This window comes from Mustela erminea, chromosome X, assembly GCF_009829155.1.
Source record: "Mustela erminea isolate mMusErm1 chromosome X, mMusErm1.Pri, whole genome shotgun sequence".
Lineage (NCBI taxonomy): Eukaryota > Metazoa > Chordata > Mammalia > Carnivora > Mustelidae > Mustela > Mustela erminea.
The window spans coordinates 9,257,719-9,272,511 of record NC_045635.1 but is presented as its reverse complement, the minus strand read 5'-3'; the positions used below and the strand labels follow the sequence as shown (position 1 = coordinate 9,272,511).

The following is a 14,793-nucleotide window of genomic DNA, read 5'->3' as shown; positions in this document are numbered from 1 at the left end:
TGCTGCCCTCTCAGCCTCTTAGCCAGCCCCCCTCCCCCCCAACCCCCTCCCAACCCAGCTGGCTTCGAGAAGGGAGGGAGGAGCCACACTGCGGAGGTGGCTGTGGGGAGGAAATGAAGCACATTCACAGCCGTTCTGCCAACTGCTGCTCACCCTTATGAATTATGGGACAATCACATAATTGCTTTTGTGGAAGTCGAGCAGCGCAGCCTCTGCCCACCCTGTGCTCCCCATTATCCCTGCCCTTATGGACAGTGATTCCGAAGCCCTGGGGAAGAACCATGAAGGCCCGGCCCCCCTTCTGCTCCCCGAGAGTGCTGGGGAGCTCTTTTCCCCTTGCCCACTGCTGCCCAGCGGGCCCCAGGAGGGTTGTTAGATGTATCGGGATCAAAACACAAAACAGCCACTTAACTGGGAATTTCAGATGAATAACAAAGACTTTGGAGGTAAGTTATGCCAGGCTATATCGGAGACATAGTTAAAAACTATTATTTCTCTGCAATTCCCATTTAACTGGGAGTCCTGTATGTTATCCGGCAACCCTACCTTGAGGGGGAAACTGAGGCCCTTTCACTGATTGTCCAGATCTCCCAAACACACACACGGGCCTTAGTAAGTCTCAGGCCTCACAGTTCTGGCTTAGGGAGCTCCAGCCAGCCCTGCCCCAGCGGGGTCTGCGACCAGGGGGAGGGAGGAAGGGAGAGGGGGAAAGAGAAAGAGAAGCTCAGAAGACAAGGGTGTTGGGGGAGGGGGCTGGGAGCTTGGCCCTTCGGAGTCTGTAGGCGCCTGAGCTCCAGGGGCAGATGGGAGCCCCAGCACGACAAATGTGCCTTCCGGGCTGGGAGGGCCCGCCAACAGGGCCCTGCATTCAGACCGGAAGAAGAGTAAGCAGAAAGACTTCCCTGAGCTCCCCCGGGCCTGGCGAGGCCGGTAGCGGAGGCCCCTCCCCGGCAGAGGCTGGCTTAGGCCCTGGTGTCTGCACAAAGACAGGATTCAGACCCAGGAACAACCGGGAGCCAGCTCCCAGGGAAAACAGAAAGCTCCAGCACGCTCGGCCCTTCAGGGTGTCATTCAGCAGAGAGCCCACAATGTGCCATGCAGAGTGCTGAGGCCACAACATGGTCCCTGTGCCTTAGGACTCTTGTCTACAATCAACTTGGGTGAGGTTCCATTTACATGAAACTAAACGCAGTCATTCTGTGGGTGCTTTCGATGGGGACCGATGACCACGTGAGCCTGTGGAACCACCATCCCAGACAAGAGATACCGAATTTTTCCATCCGCCCAGAAAGTTCCCTGTCCGGCGGCCATTTTAGAGACTAGTGCTTAAATGCCGGCCACAGCCGGGGAAGCCTTCTTTACTTCCTGAGGCAGAATGCTGTCCTCATAACCCCTGTGCCTCAGAAAGTCTTCCCTTGAGACATTTGTCTCTATTTTTTCACTAGTTTGTTCCGCTTCTCCTCTTCCTGTCAGGCTGGGTCTCCTCAGTGGTGGCCCTAGGTCTTTTTTTCCTCTCTGTATCTCCAGGGCATAAAAACATGGGGCCCGAATGAATGCCTGTTGAATGCTCAGCCAAAGACTGTACTGGGCCAGCAGAATTCCAAGTCATGATAACATAACTTCATATAGATGTTTCTGATCTTAAATGTCCCTCGGGATCATTACAGATCTAGAGAATATGATAAGTGACATCTGTGGCCTCCTTTCTGCAAGCCAGGGACTAGTCAAGGCATTTCTCGGTAACACAGTAGGACTGAGGTAAGAACTAGTGTTGTTACCCCCACTTTAGAGAAGGGATCCAGGTTACCCTGACCTGACCAAAGGTGGGAGCTGGTGTTCGAGCCCAGGTAGCTGGGCCAGAGATGCCCCACTTCTGTTTGAGAGAAGAACATGGTAGAGATTTGGAAAAAAATTTTTTTTCTGGTTTTGTTTTTAATTGTATGGTTTCCTCTGAAATGTACAATTATTATAGGACATAATTACCTGCAAATATGAGATACAGGCTACATGATTATATGATGGTCAAGGAACTGATAAATGCCTGGGAAAACTAGAAGGGAAGATTTTAGGGGGAAAAAACCCCAACTGAGAAATGACTGAGTTTATAGACAGTAACAGCTGTTCTTTTTAGAAAATTAAATTGATTTTTTTTTCTTTTCAAAGAGTTTCTGCTTCCTCAAGAAATGTTTCCTCTTTGCTGTGTGCTTCAAGGCAAGCTTTGGGTATGTGATTAACATCCTCAGACTGATGTCCCCAAAACAAAAGGCTAGGCCATTAGGAATCAGAAGCTTTTTCTTTTTCCCCTCCATCCTCGATATCTAGCTTGTGACCCAAACTTGTCATTTCTATTTACCCCTAAGTTGTCTGCCTCTCCCCATTTCTCCTGCCCCTTCTCCAGGAGCCCCTCCTCATGGCACCCCCAGTCTTGCCCCAAAGCCTCCTCTAGGGGCCGTTCTCATCCCAATCAGCCCTGCTCTACCCTGTCCCCTAGGGTAAGTCCCCAGACTTGTGTCCACATGGCCTCCGACTTCCAAACCTTCCAGCACTCCCCACCGCCAACAGCTTCAAGGGCAAGGGCCTCCAGAGGGCCACAGCCTGGAACCAGTACTATCTGCCGGCACATTTCTCTTTCCTCAGTAACCACAGTGGTAGCCGCAAGAGTTTATCATTTTTTAGGCACATCACTCTCCTGGCATCCACTTCTGGACCATTACTCATGCTGTTCCCTCTGCCAGGAATACATTAAGTCTCACTTGCAACCTCACAGCCACCTTAGGTCACAGTCGTCATTGCACAGATGCTAAGATAGAAGGTTCTGGAGTCAGACTGCCCAGGGCTGTCTTCTTGGCCGTGCAACTTGCAGAGTCACCTCGGGCCGGCCCCTGGGTTGGTCTGATGTTCTGCTGCTGCCATCAAGAGGTTTGGTCAGTTTGGAAGAAGGTCGCTGGGCTCACAAATTACTAGTTTTTTTTTAAAGATTTTATTTACTTATTTGACAGAGGGAGATCACAAGTAGGCAGAGAGGCAGGCAGAGAGAGAGGAGGAAGCAGGCTCCCCGCTAAGCAGAGAGCCCGATGTGTGGCTCGATCCCAAGACCCTGGGATCATGACCTGAGCCGAAGGCAGAGGCTTAAGCCACTGAGCCACCCAGGCACCCCTGGGCTCACAAATCATGTAGTTGGTCCCGATTCTAATGCTGAGAAGCTGTAAGACTGTATGATGAGGATAATGGCGAAGGGCTTAGAATGGGAAAGGGTGGGCTGCATGGAAATAGATCAATACACGGCGCCTCCCATGATCCGCATCTCACCCGGGAGGAAACAGGGCCTCAGCGACTGGGTGAGCCGCCCACAGCTGTCACATGACAAAGTGACGCAATGCACTTTCACTTCCCGTGTGAATGTGAACTTTCCTGGGTAGCCCGGTCTCTTCTCAGCACATGGTCACATGGGCCTCTGCGGTATTAACTAGGTGACAGTGAGCAAGGCCTGGCCAGACCTCTTTTTCTCCTTTTTCATCAGCCTTGAAAGCAAGCAGAGCACAGAGCTGGTCTTTTTCAGGTTTGATAAGTGAGGACAGAGTAAACAAGGGACTAGCCCAAAGGCCCAAACCCAACAGGGGCTTCACTGAGACCAAGATGACAGCAGCAGAGTCTGGGGCCCCGGGAAGCCCATTCATCACGCCTGTTTCTCTTTGGTCTGGAGCCAGAACACTCTTTCTTCTGCAGGAGACACTGCGGGACTGGGCAAGGCTTTGTCTGCGGGGGGGGGGGGGGGGGGGGGGGGGGGGGGGGGGTTTCTTGCCCCTTCCTGCAGCTCCCAGGCGCCCTGGAGGGAGGGAGCAGGGAGCGCCCGGTGCCACCGAGAGCAGCTTTCAGCCATCCCGCAGCACTGACCGCTCAGCGCCAGGATTTCTGGTGGCCACAAGGAGACAGTGCTATCGCCATGGTCAGAGTCAAGCACTTGTTCATCTAATCCCACATTCGCGCTTGCTAGGGTGAAGGGCTTCCGCTCCGCTCCCGGGAAGGAGCAGGGCTGCTGGAAAGGCAGGCCGGTAACTTGCCTCGGGGATGAGGTCGACTGCAGTAAGTGCTCAAAGCCAGATACTGTGACAGCTCAGAGAGAAAGCCCGCGGTCTGGAAAGGGCCAGAAAATGCCTCCGCCCGCCCCCGCCACGCCGCCGAAATGTGCACTGAGACCTAAAGGCGGTGAAGGAGGAGGAGGCCTAGCCGCAGCTGCGTTTTCCTCTGGTCTCCCCTCCGGGCTAAGGACCCTTGTGATGACTCGCCCCCGCCCTCCCCCAACAGACGGTGCGGTGGCGTGGGGAGGAGGATTAGTCTGCCCACCGCACCCATTTCACAGGTTGCTTTACTCCGTGGCCTTCAGCAGTCGGTTCCAGGCCTTCTGAGCCAGGAGAGGCCGGTGGCGTGCAGGAGGGGTGTCTGCTGCCCTCTCAGCCTCTTAGCCAGCCCCCCTCCCCCCCAACCCCCTCCCAACCCAGCTGGCTTCGAGAAGGGAGGGAGGAGCCACACTGCGGAGGTGGCTGTGGGGAGGAAATGAAGCACATTCACAGCCGTTCTGCCAACTGCTGCTCACCCTTATGAATTATGGGACAATCACATAATTGCTTTTGTGGAAGTCGAGCAGCGCAGCCTCTGCCCACCCTGTGCTCCCCATTATCCCTGCCCTTATGGACAGTGATTCCGAAGCCCTGGGGAAGAACCATGAAGGCCCGGCCCCCCTTCTGCTCCCCACCCTGCCCTTCCCCGAAGTTGCATCTGCAAAAATGCTTTAAAAATGGCAAAGCCCTGGGTAAAAACACCTGACCTTGCTTTATGCTCAGCTTCAGTCCGGGTCCTATCCCTCTGCCCCTGTGCTCACTTTCTCTGATTGAGCCTTGGGTTTATCTGCAATGTGCTCAAGGCTAAGGGGTCTACACTAGCTAGCGGGTGTGCGGATTTGATTAACCCGAGAGCCGAGGCCGCCGGTCTCGAAGTGACCCTCTGTCTCCGCGGCACATTGACATCACCTGGGGATCTTTCCAGACTCCAGGCGCCCAGGTGGTATCCAGGCCAGGTCATCGGAACCTGGGGAGCGGCCCTGGCACCCGCACGCGCAGGAAACTCCCCGGTGGTTTCCAGGTACAGCCGAGGGCCGAGCGGCCCGGGAGGTTTACTTCGCTTGCTCCCACTTTGCGTTGCTGTTTCTTGGATTTTCTGTTGTTTTAACAGCCTTTGGGAAGAAGCATTGTATGCACTTAACAACCGATGGCCTTGGTTCAAGGGAGGTGAAAAGGACTCGGGAGTTTTGGGTTTTTTTTGTTTTTTGTTTTTTTCTAGATGTTCCAGGGTTTAAGAAACCTCCCACCTAGAAAACCAGTTCTCCCAGCCTCGTGTGACATCACTCGGAGCCAATAGAAGACTTCCACTGGAGTTTACCAGTTCATGTCTAAATTGATTAAGCCTGGACGTGGCTGGACAAACAGTGTAGGATTAGGGTCCCCCCCAAACTGTTTTATTTTATTCTTAATTAGAGAGAGTTCATTCTCTGATTTGCAGTAGCCCCAGCCTTTACTGAGCTCTCTTAGTCCCAACACGTTTGCTCCAAGGCTGTCCTGCTGCTTCGGGGAAAATGGGGGCCCCCCTCCGCAAGCCGGCGACAGGCTGGTGTCCGAGGCAACAATGGGCCCTGAACGCTCTGCGACGCGAAAGCCGAAGCTTTAGGCAGAGTGTTGCTGCCCCCTATCGGCAGCAGCGAGTAATGGCTGCGGATACCCCGGAAAGACTCGCAAGCCCCCTCCCGGCGGCGGCAATTCCCAGCCGGATGGTCCCCGGAGGTGGCTGTGACCTTGGCTAGCGGAGCCAGAGGCAGAAAGGGTTTGGCCCTCAGATGTAGCAGGTGGGGGTCATGAGATGGGAGAGATGCGCTCGCCTACTAGCGTACATGATCTTTGGGCCGCGTTCACGTGCCTCTTCAACGAGCCTTCCTTTTGTAAGTTTCCTATACTGTGTTCAGATTCGTTCCCCATGGGAAATTTGTGGCGTGGCACACTGAGAAGGTGTGCAAAGCCGTTCTGATGAGCTGGAGGAGCGGGGAGACCAGAAGCCAACCTGTTGCCCTTTAAGCATCCTTCAGCAGGTGTTCGCCCTCAACGTTACTCAGCGGGACATCATTAAAAACACATTCATTGGGTTTCAAGATAGTGCCCTCAGGAAAGCATGGAAATCTCTGAAAAGGTTAATGTGTGTGTCATTTATATAAAGATGCTATTATTAGTGATAATTGGTGATAGTGATAGTTATTGGATCACCTTCTGGAATTTTATTCCAACTTATTTTTAACAGCTGCTAGCCAAGATTCACTGTGCTTGATACTCTGGGGGATACTGTAGCTAGGAGTAAATTGTGGTCCCTGCCTTCAAGGAATTTATCATCTTGTCGGGGAAGGAGATGAGATTACTGTGTCCGAGACAGAGCAAAGAAGCGCACTGGTAGAGGAGCAAAGTGCTCTCCGCCCTGGAGAAGGAAACCATTGATTCTGAGTGTGCTCCATGGCTGATGTTTACACCGGTGGTTCTCAGAGTGTCTGTCCCCATCCAGCACCAGCACCTGGGAACTTGTTAGAAATGCAAATTCTCAGGCTTGCCCCAGGCTTTTTTTTTTTTTTTTTTTTAAAGATTTTTGTTTATTTGAGAGAGAGTGCTACTGAGAGAGAGCACCGGGAGGTGGGGAGGCCGAGAGCAGAGGCAGAGGGAGAAGCAGGCTCCGTGCTCTGAGCTGGACGCAGGGCTCGATCCCAGGATTGCGAGATCGTGACCCGAGCGGAAGGCAGACGCTTCATCCACTGAGCCCCCCAGGTTCACCTCCTCCCACCCGAAACTATTTTAAGAGCCCTCCAGCTGATGGACACACCAAAGTTTAAGAACCACTGCTTCAAAGAGAAGGTGATATAAGGTAAAAAGAGGCCTCAAAAGACACACGGTACTTTTCTAATGAAGGCATGGCCAGAGGGCATTGATGCTCATGAACGCTTACATTGGCATTGTGCATTTCACCCTGTTATCGGACTTAACCTTTACAACAGCAGGACAAAAGACAGAGGAGGAAGTGCAAGAAGTTTAGGTTTGGAGGCAAGTAAGAACTGGGTACAAATCCTTACTCTGACACAAAGCTATGTCGGCTGGGACATGTCCCTTACCCTTCTGGAACCTGCTTTGTCACCTGTAAATGAGAATGGTGATATTCATTGGGCGGGGGGGGGGGTTCGGTATAGATGAGATCGGATACATATAGAGAGTTGTTGCTCACCAAATGGCTATTATTTTATTTTGAGGACAGAGGGAGAGAATGTCAAGCGATTCCCCACTGAGTGTGGAGCCAGCTGCAGGGCTCCAACCCAGTGCTATAGGATCGCAGGGTTCTCGTCTCTCGGAGTCGAAGAATGAATCTCGCGGACACAAAAGGGTGAAGTGAAGTGAAAGTTTATGAAGTGAACGTGAGAGCAGAAAGGAAAGCAAGGAGCTCTCTAGAGGGAGACGGCGCCATGGGTTGCCACCTGGGGGCGTGTCACTGGCGGTCTTTTGTTGGGAACTGACCAGGAAGCCTGTGGCCTTGAGATTCTTGTGCTGCGTTGGTCTGAGCAAGGACAATCGGTAACACCCTTAGTGTCTTAATTCTTTGAGGTTTGGCCATTTTCTATGATTATACTGTAACAGCCAAAGAAGACTACTCCCTCACACTTGGGGCCGCGGGGTCTGTTTTCTTATCTCCTGTTTACTTAGGCTTCGAGCTTCTGCCTGCCAGAATAGTTTGAGTCCAGCCAGGGGTCCCCTACCTCTCTCTGCCTACACTTAACCCTTCCCTTATTTACCAGGCCCCTGAGATCAAGTCCTGAGCCGAAACCAAGTCAGATGCTTAACCTACTGCGCCATCCAGGTGCCCCATATTTATTATTTTTATAATCCCCTATTGGCCATGAGAAAACCCAAGCTTTATTGTGGACGTGAGGCTACCACTTGGGTTCCTGGAGACTCTCAGTCCTGGGCTGGTTTCTTCACCCCCCAGTTTTCACTACAGATGGGTTCTCTACAAATGCCTTCTTGCCATTCATGGATTTGTTTGCACTTCTGGGATTACCCCATGTGGAACTATGGAGGCTCCACTGGGTCGGTGTGCAAATGGCAGCCACTAAGGCAGAGCTGGAGCAGATGGAATTGAATCAAGAAGTATTGGGGGGACACCTGGGTGACTCAGTGGGTTAAGCCTCTGCTTTTGGCTCAGGTCGTGATCTCAGGGTCCTGGGATCAAGCCCCACATTGGGCTCCCCACTCATTGGGGAGCCTGCTTCTCCCTCTCCCTCTGCTGCTGCTCCTGCTCATGCTCTATCTCTCTTTCTAGTAAATAAATAAATCTTTAAGGGAAATTGCATTCACTTAGTATCTTAACATCTACTAATCAGTCAATAATGACCATCTTTATGTAGATAGTTCTCCACATGTATCTGTATGTGTATATTAAACATACCTGTACACATTTCAAAGTGGTTTGCAATGCAAGCAGTATTGCTGAAGTATCCAGACTTGGTTGGGTTGGGGTTGCTGATTTAATGGTGGAAATTCTTTCAAGATCAGAGACTAACCGCTGTAGTCGTTCCCACTGGATTTAACATCTTCGAAGCCACGATATTCCTTACATTTAGAGAGCTCGTTCAGCCACAGCCAAGGTTAGCCCAGTCAATGGAAGCATCGTGTCTGTTTTCAGTTCACGTCAAGTACAAAAATTACCCTTTATATGGCTACTAATGTTTTAGAAATGAACATGAACCACCTCGTCCTAAGGAAGAATCTATCATTTTAGTTTCATTATTTACTGCTTCTGACTTATGATCGGCTTTATTGTCACTCCTCTCTTTAGAAACAACAGTGTCCCCTCTGGAGACCTAGTAGGCCTAGTTCAAGGAGCCAGTGACTGGGCTATGAAAGCCTCAAGGCATATGGCCTAAATTATTATTTCTTTCTGCTTTTATTTTATTTCTTTGAGAGAGAAAGAGCATGAGAGAGTGGGAGAAGCAGACTCCCGACTGAGCAGGGAGCCTGATGCAAGACTTGATCCCAGGACCCTGAGATCATGACCTGAGCTGAAGGCAGATGCCTAACCGACTGAGCCACCCAGGTGCCCTTTCCTTCTGTTTTTAAAACAGAACAATTCATGTCAGGGGCTCACCAGGTTGACTGACTCTCTGTTCAGCCTTCAAACCAGCATTTCCAAAGAGAAAGAGAGAACATTAATTCCAGCAGGAGACTTGCAAAAAAAAAAAAAAAAAAAAGGAATCCATGGTCAAACAATTTCACAGCACAGTGTCATGTCGCTCCCTCTTGGAGATCACAATGTCTATTACCAATACTGTAATAACCAAGCGGTTCCCAAACTTATTTGACCTCAGAAACATTTTTGGTGGAGTGCTTACTGACATGGTATGGGATTAACTTGGGGAAACTTTGCTTTGAACGGGGCCATAGAACCTGCACACTACCCCATGCTGATACAGTCAGGAACCACCTCCCGTGAGCCTGATTTCAGACTCACTGTTATGACATAATTATTTATGGACCATCACATGATCTCTATAGAATTGTAACCAACTTCTTCTGTTTCATGACCTCTTCCCTCGGCTTCTTCTTTGTCTGTACTATACTTGGTCTGAACCACAGCACAACATTCAGATAAGAAAGCAAATGACTTGTGCCCAGGTTCGGAGCCTCATGGAATCAGCATCATGACCTCCAAGGTTTTTGGCGCTGCGTAGTTCCCAGAGACAACCGCCATGCTTGCTGCTGGAAGTGGGACAGGGGAAATGAAGGAGGAAGAAGCGCTGCCTCCCTGCATAGAGGCCACAATGTGACAGTTGACAGTGTGACCTCCTCCTCATACCACATCTGTCCTAGTGTATAGCTCGAGAAGTCTCTCTGAACCTTCATTCAATCAATCACTTGAAAAGTATTTGTTGAGAACCCTTATTGTGCATCGGGCATAGTAATCTATATTGGGGACTCAGTGATGGGCAAAAGGTAACATCCCTCACCTCTGAAGCCTACAGTCTACTGGAACACCATGTGTTAATTCCACTCCATCCATCCATTTTGCTATTGTTTACCCAAACAAATTTGGGATAAATGCTAAGATGATAATATAAGGAGACCCCCCCCCCCCCGGTGAAATTTGGAATTTAGGGGAAAGGCTCTCTACATGACATTGAACCTCTTCCAGTAGGATGAAGGGAATGTGCTAAGCAAAGCCAGGGGGAAGAGGTGACTCAGGGCAGTGGCATGTGTGGGCGCTGAGGCAAGGGAACTGGGTGTGTTCTCAGCATGAACTGAAGGCTAGTGATAGGGATGCTTAGAGCAGAGGAGGGGCAGGAAATGGGAAGCCACAGAGGGCCTTGGGCATCTGATTCGGGAGTTATGGTTTTAGACTTAATTCAGAAGTCACACCTTCTACAAGAATCACCCTGTCTGCTGGCACTGGATTGGAGGGGTCCGTTGGATCCCAGGAAGCCAGTGGGAAATGCTGGCCAGGACAAGGGGTGTCCACCATAGAGGTGGAGATGGAGGATGGGTGGGAAAGAAATTTAGGAGGTTGAATCCCAAGTGCTTGATGGATGGTTGGGTGCGGAGTGAGATGAAACAGGCAGCAAGGAGCCTCAGGTTTCCGGCTCAGGCAACTGCATTTGGGGCTTTTCTTGCAAACGCAGACATGACTCTTGATCATCTCTGCTCTTCTGGTGTTATCATTACTGAGATAAGTGGGGAGTTATCACTAAAATAGTCCAGATACAACATCAAAGGAGAGGAAGACTGGGAAGATAAGACAGAGGGGTCTTTTCTTTCTAATCCTAGAAATGCATTTCTCACTGGAAAAGAAATAAAAAGGCTCAAACAAGCTTCCCAGTGGCAAAATTCTGCTATTATAAGTGGCATTTTGGTTTGTTTTCCCGTTAATATCTTGTGAATTTGAAATCTAGTCTCCTCTCTTTGTACACTGGAGAGACATTTATAAAGACAATTTTCCATTTTGGGTCATTAACGCAGGAAGTCCTGAGATGTCCCCTTCGGGTCCAACACAGTTATTTCCTGCCTTGTATCCTCCAAGACAACATGATGGCCCCATTGATGGGTAAGACACGGGCCTTTATCAATTGCCCCATTTCCTAAAGGCACTCAAGAGCAAAGGGGAAGAGAACACCACTATGTGACCTTCTTTTGTACTCATTGGAAATAATGGCCATTATTATGGCTCTAAGTTCAAGGATAATGACAGTGGGAACCTGGCCATATCACCAGAACAGCTTTATTAATAGCTGAGAGGGAAATTGCCTTTATGCTTTCAACAATCATAAATGACTTTCCTATTCACAAGGGCATTTTCAACTTTCATGGAATTCTGAGTAACTTCAAAAGAAGTAAAGCCATGGCTGTTATGGGTTGAACTGTGTCCCCTGACCCCCCTCAAATTTCATGTCTAAGTCTTAACCTGTAGTGTCTCAGAATGTGACCTCTGTTGAAAATAGGGCTATTGCAGATGGTCTTGGTTAAGATGAAGCATCACTAGAGTAGGATGGACCCTTTATTTTTTTTTAAAGCTTTTATTTATTTATTTATTTGACAGACAGAGATCACAAGCAGGCAGAGAGGCAGGCAGAGAGAGAGGAGGAAGCAGGCTCCCCGCTGAGCAGAGAGCCCGATGCGGGGCTCGATCCCAGGACCCTGAGATCATGACCTGAGCCGAAGGCAGAGGCTTAACCCACTGAGCCACCCAGGCGCCCCTAGGATGGACCCTCAATCCAATATGGCTAGTGTCCCTATAAGAAGAGGAGAGAGAGGCGGAAGGAAGACAGCCTTGTGACTTTGGAGGCAGAGACTGGAACGATGTATCTACGAACCAAAGAACACCAAAGATTGTCAGCAAACACCAGAAGCTAGAAGAGGCAAGGAGGGACTCTCCCATCAAAGTTTCCGAGGGATCATGGCCCTGCAGATACCTGGATTTCAGAGTTCTAGCCTCTAGAACCATGAGACAATAAACTTTTATTGTTTTAAGCCACCTAGTTTGTGGGACTTTGCTATGGTGGTCCTAGGAAACTAATACAGTTGTAATATTTTGAAAATACGTTGGAGGAGAAAACTGTAACCTTCACTAATTTTTTATTCTGTCAACAGAACACTACCAAAGCATGTGAGACTTTACTAGTAATCTGTAATTACTAAAGCTACTGAAAATTCTACCTTTTTCTTTTACTAAAACAATCAGGAAACAAATGAATGAGCTTCGACCAGACAACAAATGAGTGTGACCTCAACAGGAATGAGCTGTAACTTACCCCCCCAACACCATTCTTTTGAGGCTTTACTTTCCTGGAATGATCCTGCTTTTATATATTTGTCCCCATACCTCAACAAACTCAAGCACAAATATCTTCCTATAAACATCATGGGCGGGGTGCCTGGGTGGCTCAGTGGGTTAAAGCCTCTGCCTTCGGCTCAGGTCATGATCCCAGGGTCCTGGGATTGAGCCCTGCATCGGGCTCTCTGCTCAGTGGGGAGCCTGCTTCCCCCCTCTCTCTGCCTGCTTCTCTGCCTACTTGTTATTTCTGTCTGTCAAATAAATAAACAAAATCTTTAAAAAAGTAAAAATTTAAAAAATAAACATCATGGGCACAAAACAGGGTCCAGTGTGACAAAGCTAAAACTGTCCTTGGCAAACTTGTGCTGGTTTCCACTTTGTCCTTCCTAAATAACCCTATGACATACCATTTTGTTCAGTTCAGGTTTTTTGTTTGTTTGTTTGTTTGTTTGTTTGAGAGAGAGAGAGAGAGAGAACACGAGCGGAGGCAGAGGAAGAGCGAGACTCTCAAGCAGACCCCGCTCTCAACGCAGAGCCCGACGCAGGGCTTGATCCCTGGACCCTGAGATCATGACCTAAGCCAAAAATCAAGAGTTGGACACTTCACTGACAGAACCACCCAGGAGGCCCCATGTTGCTCAGTTCCTTAAAAACACATCATTAAAGATAACTCACCCTGCAAGATTCTGATGGATGATGCAGTAGGGATTTTTCTTCCTTTCCTTCTGAAGCGAGTTTTTTTGAGCTTGGCTAATTTCCAGCTATTCTCAGGTAAATTTCCTAAGGTATCTCTTTAAGATTCATACCTGTAGTGGAGGGAAGGTGCCATAAACTGTGGCAGAGGAACCATGGGGGCAGTAGAGGTGGCAGCAAAAGCCGAAGTTGTTTCATTTGGGACAGTTGCATAAAGGGCACCAACAGGTAGGCGTTCTGACTTTGTCTTCTAAGTGGGGGGTAAAGATAGAATTAATTTCTCTATTAATAATTACTTTAATATATGAAAATCATCAAAACTTTTACCCTTTTTTTTTGTTTTGTTTTGTTTTTTTAGATTTTATTTGCTTGACACACATACACACAGAGCACAAGCAGGGCAAGTGGCAGGCAGAGGGAGAGGGAGAAGCAGGCTCCCTGCAGAGAAGGGAGCTTGACACCAGGCTGGATCGCAGGACCCTGGGATCATGACCTAAGCTGAGTGCAGATGCTTAACCCACTGAGCCACCCAGGCGCCCCATGCCCTTTGGTTTTTACCAAAGATTTTTTTTTTAAGTATTCACAAAAAACCCAGTGTAGATGGCAATTTATTTTACATCATAGATCTAGTTCCCTACTGTATATTTATTGTATGCTCATATCATATGAAATGAAGTATTTCTAATCATTCAAGATTTATAGCAATGGCAACCGACAGATACTTCAAATGCTTCTAACTTGGTTGCGTACTTTTTAAAAAAGTGGTTAAGAAATAAAAAACACCTGGGGCACCTGGGTGGCTCAGTGGGTTAAAGCCTCTGCCTTCGATTCAGGTCATGATCCCAGGGTCCTGGGATCGAGCCCCGCATCGGGCTCTCTGCTCAGCGGGGAGCCTGCTTCCTTCTCTCTCTGCCTGACTCTTTGCCTACTTGTGATCTCTGTCTGTCAAATAAATAAATAAAATCTTAAAAAAATAATAAAATAAAAAAAATCTGAAAATATCCATCTTAGCCTTTAAATGGCATCTAAACCTTAGAGGTCAAATATTTTACCCAATATTTAGAAAAGTAATTGCAAAAGGAAGACTAATGCAACCACAGCATAATGTAGCCATGTAACCATGGGCATATGATAACCCTAAAGAGCAACTTAACAGCAGAGCCATGAGTTAGAATTACAACAGTTCTTAGATATTGAAAAGAAGGTGCAGTGAGCCAACTCTTAAGCTGGCCCACAATAATCCCCGCCTCCTGGTATTCACAATCTATGACCAAGATGGTGGCAGTTGGCCTGCCATCTTGGTCATAGACTAATTTACCTGGAGCTGTAAATTAGACCTCACTCCCACGGAGCTGTCAGGACCTGTGATTTACTTTTAACAAACCGCATGTGGCCCAGGTGAGGGGCTATCACTTCCCTGATTAGATTACCAAAGGTGGTGGCTTCCATCTTGCTAGCAACCTCTCTCTCTTGCCGGCTTGGATGAAGCAAGCTAGCAAGCTGTCCTGCAGGAGAGGTGCCTGTGGCTGGAAATGGAGAGCAGCCTTTAACCAACACTGCCAGAGGAACTGAATCCTGCAAACAACCACGTGAGTTTGAGCTTGGAAGTGGATCCTAAGCCTGGGAGATGCCTGTGGCCCTGACTGATGACAGGCAGCTTACAGCCTTTAAGAGACGCTGAGCAGAGGACTCAGCCAAGCCTCG

The 14,793-nt window shown here is 49.0% G+C and overlaps 1 long non-coding RNA gene across 1 annotated transcript in view; it reads right to left on the bottom strand.

The window, feature by feature from the left end:
* Positions 1-13,423, bottom strand: part of LOC116582412 — a 33,757-nt gene extending 20,334 nt beyond the window's left edge. Inside the window, exon 1 of the long non-coding RNA XR_004282421.1 lies at positions 13,072-13,423. This is a non-coding gene — a long non-coding RNA (uncharacterized LOC116582412). The remainder of the gene's footprint in view (positions 1-13,071) is intronic.
* Positions 13,424-14,793: the final 1,370 nt, after the last annotated feature.